The sequence below is a fragment of the Theropithecus gelada genome, chromosome 2 (genome assembly GCF_003255815.1).
Source record: "Theropithecus gelada isolate Dixy chromosome 2, Tgel_1.0, whole genome shotgun sequence".
Lineage (NCBI taxonomy): Eukaryota > Metazoa > Chordata > Mammalia > Primates > Cercopithecidae > Theropithecus > Theropithecus gelada.
Genome location: NC_037669.1, coordinates 148090954 through 148102764, shown reverse-complemented (window position 1 = coordinate 148102764; position 11811 = coordinate 148090954). Strand labels below are relative to the sequence as shown.

The 11811-nt window shown below is 37.3% G+C and overlaps 1 pseudogene across 1 annotated transcript; it reads right to left on the bottom strand.

Moving 5' to 3' along the window:
• Nucleotides 1–1089: 1089 nt before the first annotated feature.
• LOC112619150 lies at nt 1090–1764 on the bottom strand (annotated as a pseudogene). The gene has a single exon (XR_003118182.1). The product of XR_003118182.1 is annotated as a 60S ribosomal protein L9 pseudogene (transcript).
• Nucleotides 1765–11811: the final 10047 nt, after the last annotated feature.

Below are 11811 nucleotides of genomic sequence, written 5' to 3'. Positions count from 1 at the left end.
CTTTGTCTCTCATGAATGATTAATCAGGAGTGGTTAAATGCAGTTATTTTGCATACATCTCTAAACAGTTCATGCCAAGGACTATCAGTGTTCTCCATATTATCAGGAGTAGAGTCCTTAGCATTTCTGGGCCTAATCATATTAAGCAGCCAACTCCAGAAACCCCAAAATCAGTGAAAGAAATCCATCCTTAATATTCTGTTCCTCCAGAACCACTTCTGGTACCAAAATCTGTATTAGTCAGGGTTCTCTAGAGGGACAGAGCTAATATATTATATGTAACATATTATATATTTATATATAATATACATTATACATATTATATATAATATATAAAATAATATATATTATATATAATATAATATATAATATATAATATGTATAATATAATATATTATATATAATATATAAATACATATATTTTAATATATATTATATATATTATAATATATATTATATATTGTAATATATATTATTATATATAATATATTACAAGATGGAATATGTATATGTATAATACATATTCCACGATGGAATATATATGTGTAAAATATATATTCCAAGATGGAATACATATAAAATACATATGTATAATTCCAAAATGGGATATATATATATTCCAGAATGGAATATTTATATTCCAAAAATGGAATTATATATATACACACACACATACATATGTATATATATGTGTGGATATATATATAAAGGGGAGCTTTTTAAGTATTAACTGATACCAACACAAAGTCCCACAATAGGCCACATGCAGGCTTAGGAGCAAGGAGAGCCAGTTCAAGTTCCAAAACTGAAGAACTTGAAGTCCGGTTTTTGAGGGCAGGAAGCATCCAGCATGGGAGAAAGATGTAGCCTGGAAGGTTAGACCAGTCTCTCTTTTCAAAAGCTCCTGCCTGCTTATATTCTAGTCACACTGGCAGCTGATTAGATTGTGCCCACCCAGATGAAGGATGGGTTTGCCTTTCCCAGCCAACTGACTCTAATGTTAATCTCCTTTGGCAACACTCTCATAGACACACCCAGGATTAATACTTTGTATTCTTTTTTTTTTTTCTAAATCAACAGGACTTTTATTGCATCATTTAAATATCACAAGTAGGTCTTAGGAGTCATCTGGCATCTTTCTGTAGCTGGATAACTCTTAGATCTTATTCATCAGGCTGCTAAACAGTTTCTTTTTCAGAGACATAGATACCATCCAAAAATTTCCTGATATCTTTGTTTTTAACTGTTGTGGCTTGCTGAATCAAAGCCGCTGAATTTGAAACAAGCTCAATGTCATTTCCTTCAAGGATTAATTCATCTTTCTGGGCTTGAGACACTGAACAAGCAACACCCGGTCTCATCCGAACCCTGCGGATGTATTTTTCACCCAAGAAATTTCGGATTTCCACAAGAGACCCATTCTCCTGGATAACGACGTTGATGGGGAAGTGAGCATACACAGACCTCATCTTGTAACAGAAGTCCAGTGTAACACCTTTGATCATGTTCTGTACATGACTACAAATAGTCCGAACGGTAGTCAGTTCCTTTCTGTTACCCCACCATTTGTCAACTCGAAGCCTCTTTTTTTTCTTTCCAAGAAGACTGAATTCTACATTGATGTGATTGAAGTCCCTCCGCAGGGTTCCTCTGGGGCCCTTCACGGTAACTGTGCGTCCCTTCAGAGTAATGTCGACATTTTCTGGAATGTCGACAGTCTGATTGCTGAGAATGGTCTTCATTCTTGCAGTAGACGCAGCAAAGAAAGAATACTTGGTATTCTTCAATCTAATCAACTTGACACTCAGTATTAACCGTCACATGCACCCACCTCTTTGCTCATGTTGCTCCTTTTGCTGGAGATTCCTGATGTCCTTTTGAAATTTTCAACCTATTCATCCTTCCTGGCCAAATTCAAGCAACATTCCCTTATTTGTCCTCTAAGACAACACTACTTATCCTTTATTTTATCTTAAAAATGTGCTTATGTTCCTAGAGCTTATTTTGTTCTTATATTCTTGCTCCCTGACTTTATGCCTATATTTCCCAATGACAGTAAATTACTCAAGTGCAGGGAATGTTTTTTTCTTTACTTCAATTTCTTATGTAAAGAGTGAAGCTCAGTAGTTGTAAACTTGATTAAAAGACCCTGAAATAGATCCACGAGCACATGGTAGAGTCTATAAACCTCTTGCTTTAGTGATGTTTCAGCTTATGGTGCAACATATTTGGCTGATATATCAGTGAAGTGGATGATCCTGACAATATTTTTCTGCTCTTATGGTGGACTTCACTGCTACGTTTTGATTATTCTACTCAAGAGGAATTTGAGTATATTCACTATAAGTGGCACAGATACAATAGAAAATTTAAAAACAACATCAATCAACGAACTTGAAAAGTAACCTGAAACAAAAGGCCTGAATAACAAAAAAATGGGTGGGGAAAATTTAACTAGAAAGCTTAGCTTAACTAAGGCAATCTTTTGCACATTTACTATATGATAACATTGAAAAACTTTGCATACAGCATCCCTGACATAGATAAACTAGAGGTTGCTAAGGCACTAGATGAATTGATTAGCATATTTCATAAGCATTAATAAGATAAGTTGGATTTTTCAAGATCTGTATAGAAAACAAATATTGAGATTTCTGCTCAATATCTGAAACAGAGATATTCTGAGCTGTAGATACAACTTTCCAATCTAGGACCTCTTCTACCTGATTACCTGCTCCAGGGCTGATAGCATCAGATTTGAGTGGAAAGGAGACATTAAACAATAAGTTCATGATCCTTGGGAGCTAAGCAATCCATTGGCAACCACCTCCAGGTGTATAAAAATTTCAGTAATATTTCCATGCAAAGACTGCCACTAGTAACAACCAAGGGTCATTAAGAGATGTAGCTTACAAGCAGCTGACAGATACGCCATCACCAAACAAAGGTTTCTTCAACTTTATCCTATCCTAAATAGCTTAAGTAAAACCAGGGTGAAAGTAGGGGATGTTTACGAAGAACCAGTGGAGTTCCATTGGACTGAAAGGCAGATGGTGGATCCAGGTGGAAAGGTCAGAGACAGGGGTCCCTCCTCTTCTCTTGGCCTGTCTGCTTCACCTTATAGTTAATTGGCAGACACTTTTCTCTGCTTCTTCGTGCAAGGACTAGATATGTCACCATGAGGCATGACTCCGCAATCCTCAAATTTAGATGTCCTTAAAAGTTAAGTGTCATTAGGTAAGTGAGTGGAGTCACTGAATCTTAACTGTAACCTCATAGGAGGGAGGATCTGATTAATCCAGCTTAGGTCAGTATCCGCTCTAATTGAACCAAGAGCAGCAAGAGGGATGGGGAGTTTTAGAACTTTACTGCTGAAGAGGGTTTAGGGGAAAGGGTAGAACCTGGACAGCCACTCACAAATATCTAATTTAATGAATATAACAGTGGATCCAAGTCTTTTTGGCGCTAGGGACTGATTTCATGTAAGACAGTTTTTTCATGGATCAGAGCAGGGTGGGTGGGAGGATATGGTTTCAGGATGATTCAAGCCCATTTAATTTGTTGTGTCCTTTAATTCTATTATTTTTCCATTGTAATATATGATGAAATAATTATACAACTCACCCTAATGTAGGATCAGTGGGAATCCTGAGCATGTCTTCCTGCAACTAGACAGTCCCATCTGGGGCTGACAGGACACAGTGACACCCAAAGTGTGTTTCTTATGTCCAGGCTACTCCATAATCTCATTTTGATTGCTGTCACTGCAGAAAGTCCTGCTTCACAAAGATGGGATGTTGGAAATGGAAGCAGGCTTTTCAGTGCTTTTTGGCAATCTCAGGATATTACACCTTGACTTTAATCCAGAATGTATGGAGATTTGAAACTGTCTCAAATACACTTTTAAGGCCACTTTCATTTGTGATCCCAAGCGGTTGATCCTTTTCTAGCACAGATAAAGTCAACTTCTCTGACATATTCATAAACAGGCTGAGGATCCAATCCTTCCTAGTTCGGGAGTCTTTTGTGGTTAGGAAGTAATGCTGAAACCTCTTTTGAAAACTGAGATAGGTGATCATGCAGCAACTGGGAGAATGAAAGCCCCAGCTCAGTTTCTTTCTGTATTACTTTCGTGCTGTTTCTCTTTTAAAATTGAATGCTTTTAACAGCACCCAAGTCACCTCTTGTGTCCTTGCTACTTAGAAATTTCTTTTGCCAGATACCCTAAATCATCTCTCTCAAGTTCAAAGTTCCACAAATCTCTAGGGAAGGGACAAAATGTCACCAGTCTTTTGCTAAAATATAACAAGAGTCACCTTTGCTCCAGTTCCCAACAAGTTCCTCGTCTCCAGGCTGAGACCGTCTCAGCTTGACCCTTATTGTTCATATCACTATCAGCAATTTTGTCAAAGCCATTCAGCAAATCTCTAGGAGGTCCCAATCTGTCCCACATTTTCCTGTCTTCTTCTGAACCCTCCAATCCAAATTGTTCCAACCTCTGCCTGTTACCCAGTACCAAAGTCGCTTCCACATTTTCGTGTATGTTTTCAGCAACGCCCCACTCTACTGATACCGATTTATTGTATTAGTCAGTTTTCACACTGCTGACAAAGACATACCTGAGGCTGGGAAGGAAGAGAGGTTTAATTGAACTTACAGTTACACATGCCCGGGGAGGCCTCAGAATCATGGTGGAAGAGGAAAGGCCTTCTTAAACGGTGGTGGCAAGAGAAAATGAAGAAGTTTCAAAAGCAGAAACCTCTGATAAAACCATCAGATCTCATGAGTCTTATTCACTACCATGAGAACAGTATGGTGGAAACCACTCTCATGATTCAAATTACCTCCCCTTGTGTCCCTCCCACAACACGTGGGAATTCTGAGAGTATAATTCAAGATGAGATTTGGGTGGGGACACAGAGCCAAACCATATCACATTCAAAATCTCCGCTAATGTTTGAAACATGTCAAACAATCCCAGTGTTCACTCCTTGACCCCATAATTTCCGTTTGGCTTTGAATGCAGACACTTTATCTGCCAACTTGAACACAGTTGTCCTTCTCCCCTGAAGTGACAAATTGACTTTGTTGAGGAGGCTGAATATGTCACACAAGCAAGTTTTGAGATTCATCTGTGTCACTGAAATGTGCTGCCAGTGGTGAATGTTTTTCTAAAAGAAATACCAGCCTTCACAACTGAAAAACTCTGGCCAGTGATCTATCTTTAGAAAGTTGTCTCACTTCTGTGTATGAGAGAAGACGTGTGTGCTGTGTCCGTCTCCTCACACAGCTACAAGAACAGACACGAGTGAAAGGCATGTACCTTAATGTGGTTGATAATTTTAATCACATTCTGCAAAACATTATTGATTTCACATGACGTTTTTGACTAGCCAGCATTTCTTTATGAATGACACAGTGCATAGACTCACAGTGACCTCTTTGACCCAACTAGTTTTTGACCTGGACAGAAAGCTGTCCAGTCATGGCAGCCGCTCTGTCCATGCATATACTGACACAAAACAACCAATTCAGTTTTCCTGATATGCAATCATTCAAATACTTGAATAGTTTTGCAGCTGTGGTGTTGGTTGGCAACAAAAGTGCACATTACTGAAAAATATATTGCACAAAAACAGGCATTGTTGCCTTGTTTTCAACATTTTAAATTACGTTTAAAGTACAAATTGCATTCCTGAGTCAGCCTAACCTAATACTCGTCAACCTGGGTTGTGCACCATGGTGATTCATTAATCCTCTCTAACAATTGTGCCTCAATATCCTCTGCTATTTTATCAATTCATCTAGTTATGGTGCTAGCTGAAAGAGAAACGTGTGCCACCTTTTGAACTGCAGACTGAAGCATCTCCTAAAAGTTCACAACAAATGTCCTTAGCAGCAGACGGGATCAACTCTTCATCAACGGTAAAGGGCTTCTTAGCTTTAGCAATGCAGTTAGCCACTAAGAATGATACTCTGTGCAGACACATTTAATGAAGTGATCGCCTTCAATAGTTGTGTCTGTTCTTCATGTTCACATTGTTTTCTTTTGAGAAATTCCAAAGGCTTGTCTTATTTTATTTATTTATTTAGATGGAGTCTTGCCCTGTTGCCTGGCTGGAGTGCAGTGGTGCAATCTCAGCTCACTGCAACCTCCACCTCCTAGGTTCAAGTGATTCTCCTGCCTCAGCCTCCAGAGTAGCTGGGACTACAGGCGCGAGCCACGATGCCGAGCTAATATTTGTATTTTTAGTAGAGATGAGTTTTCACCATGTTGTCCGGGATGGTCTCCATCTCTTGACCTCGTGATCTGCCCACTTCAGTCTCCCAAAGTGCTGAGATTACAGGTGTGAGCCGCTGCACCTGGCCAAAGCTTGTCTTTTAATGCAGGGTGCTTGGTCTCTTTGTGAAGCAGTTTTGAAGGTTTCATGGCTTTGTTGGATAACAGGTTGCCACATATTATACAAAATGGGATTGAAGAATGTGAATCAACTGTTGCAATGAAACTGTAATTTAAGTGGAATTTTTGGCATTTTCTTTTAAATGCAATTTTCTTTTTATTGGCAGTCTTAGAGTCTTCTACTGTCTCATCATTGGGTCTTTCCCTCTTTTCAAAGAAGCTCTCCAGTGATGTTTGTTTTTAACTCGTTTTGGCTAGGGTTAGCCTGTGGGCTTACCAAAACCATGACTGAGACAAGCATGCAGTATGGAAATGAGGCGCGGATGGAAGTGGTAAATAAAATAATGGGTGGGCCATGTGTGGACTAAAATATGTCAGATTCTGATTTAAAGCCTGCCACTGGAGGCAGCTGTACAATTAAAGTATATCAACTGATTTGCGATATAAAGCCTGCCACAAGATGCAGCTTAATTGTCTCTTGCCACTCACTGATAGGATTTTTATATGAGTCTGCAAGCAATTTATTTATTATGGTCTCTGTGCAGTCAGACCTCTCTGCTAACGTTAATCTGTATTTTCAGCCACTCCACAGGGCTAGCAACACCCTCTCAGCTCCACCTCCGATCATCAGGCATTAGATTCTCATAAAGGGCATGCAACCTAGATCCCCTGCATGTGCAGTTTACAATAGGGTTCACATCCCTCTGAGAATCCAGTCCTGCGACTAATCTGATGGGAGGAGGAGCTCTGGCAGTAATGCAAGCAATGGGGAGCAGCTATAGATACAGATGAACCTTCGCTTTTTCACCTGCTGCTCACCTCCTGCTGTGTGACCTGGTTGCTAACAGGCCAGGGACTGGTACCAGTCTGTGGCCCAAGGGTTGGGGGCCCCTGGAATATAAGACCACATTCGCAGTGTAGAGAACAACCAGGACATTCAGTAATTAGCTTTTATTTCTTAGGCTGTAGAAGGAAATATTTTGTACATTAATAAAGGCTGTGCCTTAATCATAAATGACATTACATAGAACTACTGAGTCTCAGTCACTCTTGCAGAAGGCAAAAGAATGAAGTTCAAACACACTTGTTGAACCAAAGGAATGAATAATTGCTTCCATCACCATTTCTGCCCTTCTATCTTTACAAAAGAAGTATCTGAAAACAGCAATCACTGATTTTAACAATAGTTGACATTTCTTGCTGTGCACATTAGTCAGTATTTATCCTTCAGGTATGACATTAATACTAACCCACGCCTAACACTTTTTTAGATACAAATGATTATTGGTTCCCTTTGAGCTATCAAGAATGATGACAGTTGTGGAGACAGTAGCAACTGGCAGCAACTACTTCCTTTTTTCACCACTCCTATAGGGCTTCTCAACAGGACTGTTGTCTTCTTGGGTTACCATTGGCTCCTGGCCTTTTCTTCTCCCCATGGGTGCTTGTTCTGGTTTTTAATACTCCTATAGAGTCCTGCATGGCTTCACAGTCATAATATCCACACTCTGATTCAGAACATGAAGGCATGCTTTATGCTTTACACATTTAAAGTGAAATGTAGACCTTTATGAAAATAATGTTTAAAATATAAATTGCATTCCTGAGTCAGACTAACCTATGGCAAACTCTTTTTAAGTTTTACTCTGCAATACATTTCTTTCTTCTTTTATTTTTTTAACTAATGATTTTTTTTTTTTTTTACATTACGCTGTGAGGCTCCTATGTGTTAACCCTGATGACAGTGATACCAAAATTATGATAGTGTATGCTGCAGTAATTTAACAGAGTGAAACTTAGCATCATCCATTCTGAATCATTAATAGAAAGCTTGATGCTGGGTGAGCTTCAATGAAGTAGGAAGGAAAGGCATAGACATCATGTGTAGAAAGGTTGTGTCAAAGCAAACGATTATGACCATTTGAGACTATAATACTTATGTATCTTTCAATTTATGTTTCTATTGTTATAGAAAATATAGTGAACTTTTACTATTCTACTTTTTCTTCAAGTTACAATCTAATTTCAAGTAGCTACATTACAGGAACTTTTTTATTCTTCTCTCATATCACTGAGCACATAGCAGGTGTTCAATAAACGCTTGTTGATTAATTGATATGAATAAATAAATACCATACTTGCAAAAAGTGTTCTTGGGTTTTTAATAATGCTCATAAAGGCTCGATGTAGTATAGAATACCATACAACACAGTTTTTCTGCTTTCTTTTTATTCCTAAATAAATCAGATGGGGTTGATAATGTTAGGTGTTCATGTCACTGTGAGTCTGGTGTGAACTGTCAGTCAGAAGTCTAGCACGGTGAGGAGGACATCTACCTATAAGGGTGACCCTGCATAGTGAGGCAGAACCTTAACAGGGTAAGGTAGAGACCACGTGGGTGGGTGACCTTGGTGGGGTGTCATTGTCTGAGCAAGTTGAGGAGGATGTTCATGTGGGGTAGGGGCTAAGATGAAGAGTTAGAGTCTGAGTAGGGAAAGGGGGACATGCAAACTGGCTTTTGAGTCCTTGGGTGGGGAATGGGTGATGACGGAGATGGGAATCTGGCTACATACAGAGGAACTGGTTAAATGAATAAATAAATATATGAAAGAGAATGGGAGTTAGTTTCTTACTATTGTAAAAGGGGTTGTAAATATAGTAAAGGAGAAGAGTAGATGAACCCTGAAGGCTGGGTTCAACACTACTGGTGTGAACTCATAGTTTTTAATATAAATAGATAAAGATAGAGAGACATAAAAATATAGTTGTGTGTTTATAAACACTCTGAATATTGGTGTATCTGTGTTTTTGTATGTGTTATGTACATACACACATATATTCACTTGCTCTGTCCACTGAGAAGATTTTGGAGCAATTATTCTCCCCAAGAATGGACCCAGGGTTCTTTGAGAAACACTGCTTTCAGGTCTGGAGCAGGGTAAGTTTGGTGGGTCTAGGTCATCTTGTGGCAAAATAAATAACTCAGACCTTCTTGGAGGTGTTTCCACTGGCTGAACCATGTTATATTTGCATATGAAAATAATTATGATTTTAATAGATTATAACCCACTGATAAAATAAGAAAGCATGAGTCCATGGTGATATAATTAAATAAGTGAATAAACCAAAAGTTTGAAAATAAACAGGATATTTAAATAGTTTAGAAGTACCTCGTCACAAAAAAAATTGTTATAAAGGAATTTCACAGTGGAGGAAGATGGATGGTAGGTCTCATGTTAATCTAGTGATCAAAGTGAATGCCATTATCAATGTGACAAATAAAAATTATGTCCCAATTTTAATACCAGAAATGTGTAAGATTGGGTAAACCCAAATTGGAGAACATTACAAAATAGCTGGCCTGTAATTGGCAAAGTATCAAGGTCCTCAAAGTCAAGGAGAAAGTGAAAACCTCTTGCAGCTGAGAGGGGACTAGAAATTCATAAAAGTAAACACAACATGTGAATCTGAATGCTTAGATCATTTTGCTATGAGGACATTACTAGGACAACTGGAGAAACTTTACTGTTGTCTACAGATTAGAGAATTTTATTAGTGGTAATTTCCTGATGTTGATAGTTGTATGATTATATAAAATAATGTCCTTTTGCTGCTGGAAACACAAAATTTGGGATTGAGGGACAATGAGATATAATATTAGCAATTTATTCTCAAGTGGTTTAGGAAAATAAAAGATTTTGTGCTGTACTTCTAAATTTTTTCTAAGTTTATGATTATTTTTAAAATATTACAAAAAATGCTTCCTGAGTTCAGTGTAAGAAAGTGCGAACAAATTGCTTAAAATAAATTTCAGAAGTTATTCCTATAATTTTGTCTAACAATTAATCAATGCATCTACAAGTGTTGTCTTCATTCAAATTTTATTAAGTTATTCTCTTGTATCAACTTAGAAACAGCAAATTGGAAATGTTCCTCTTGAATATTTTTATAACTGGCAAGAATATTTCTTCAGTGATAGAGAATCAGAACTATCTGAAATTCTCTGAAAGCACATTTTAAAAAATGTTTACATCACATTTTGGTTGACCACATTTTAAATAAGAATTCTCATTAGTATTCTTATTTTCTGATCATAATTGATCCCACTCTTGATTAGTTAATATAATTCTTTTAAACATCAACTATTTATCTGTGCTGTGATAACAAGTGATAGCTTCAGGGTATACATAGGAATACAGAACTTTTAATTCATTACTAGATGGTCCTAAGATTCTTATTCTTTTCCTTTCTCCCTTTCCCACACTTTTGCCTCTCCTGCCACCCTCCTTCTTTTCCTCTCTTACTCTCTTTTTCTCATTCAGGAATAAGAAAATGCTAATTATTACTGCAAGTCTTCAACACTGTTCTAGAGGACTAATCCCAAGTAATAATTTTGATGAGAAAAAAGAAAGAAGAATTGCTGAAAATGAAGAGACATCTGTCATTATCTGTAGATGACAAGATGATGTAAATGGAAAAATCATGGAATTTAATGAACAAGAGTTTAAGAACAAGAGACTTAAACTATTAGAAATAAAGGATTTAGTTTTATGAGAAGGGCCACTGTGAATGATACCACTTTGGTTTTAGTCTCTTCTTATCCAGGTGGAAAAATTAATTTTATATTGAAAAGCCTGGTTGTTTTTATAAGAAGTCACCTTGTTTTCTTTAGAAATAAAGCTTCTATGGGTTTATGTCATTATTTGGAAGAAGTGTCATTACAGAAAATAGAATTGGGCTGGGAGATAATAAATTTGCTGTTCCCCCAAACATCAATTTTCAGATATTCACGTCACTTTTCATCTTCTTATGCAAAATCATAACACCAGCAGATTCACATATTCAAATACATAAAAATTTATATCCTGTATTTGCAATGGAGCTCCATTCTTTTTTTTATTTGTATGACCTTCTGAGTTATTGGAATTATTATTATTGTCTTCATTACTTTCATGCATCATTGAATGCTTTTTGAGCCATTGGTCCAAATTTTCAAATAGGAGCATTAGCTCAGCATGATACTTAAAATAGAAAATACTAAATGCACAATTATAAGAAATATATTGCAAATAGCGACAAATTCATCAGCAGAGACAAAAATACATTACGTTAACTGAAGAATAGGCAAGAAGAATGGCCTGCAACAACTTTTCAGAAGGTGATGATTATTAAACATGTAACAAGGCTTCCATGCAAATCACATCATTTCACATCATAAGTTTCTGAAATGTTTGTTAACATAATCACTTCATTGATTTTTTTCTTTTGAAGCTTCCATGTTCTTTGCAGACCCATTGAAAAACCACTATGGACCACCAGATGACTGTAAATGTCACTTGAGGAAACCCTGATCTATAATACATATTGAGGAAGGAGAATTGAGGCAGCATTTGGGTTAATTAAAATTACAC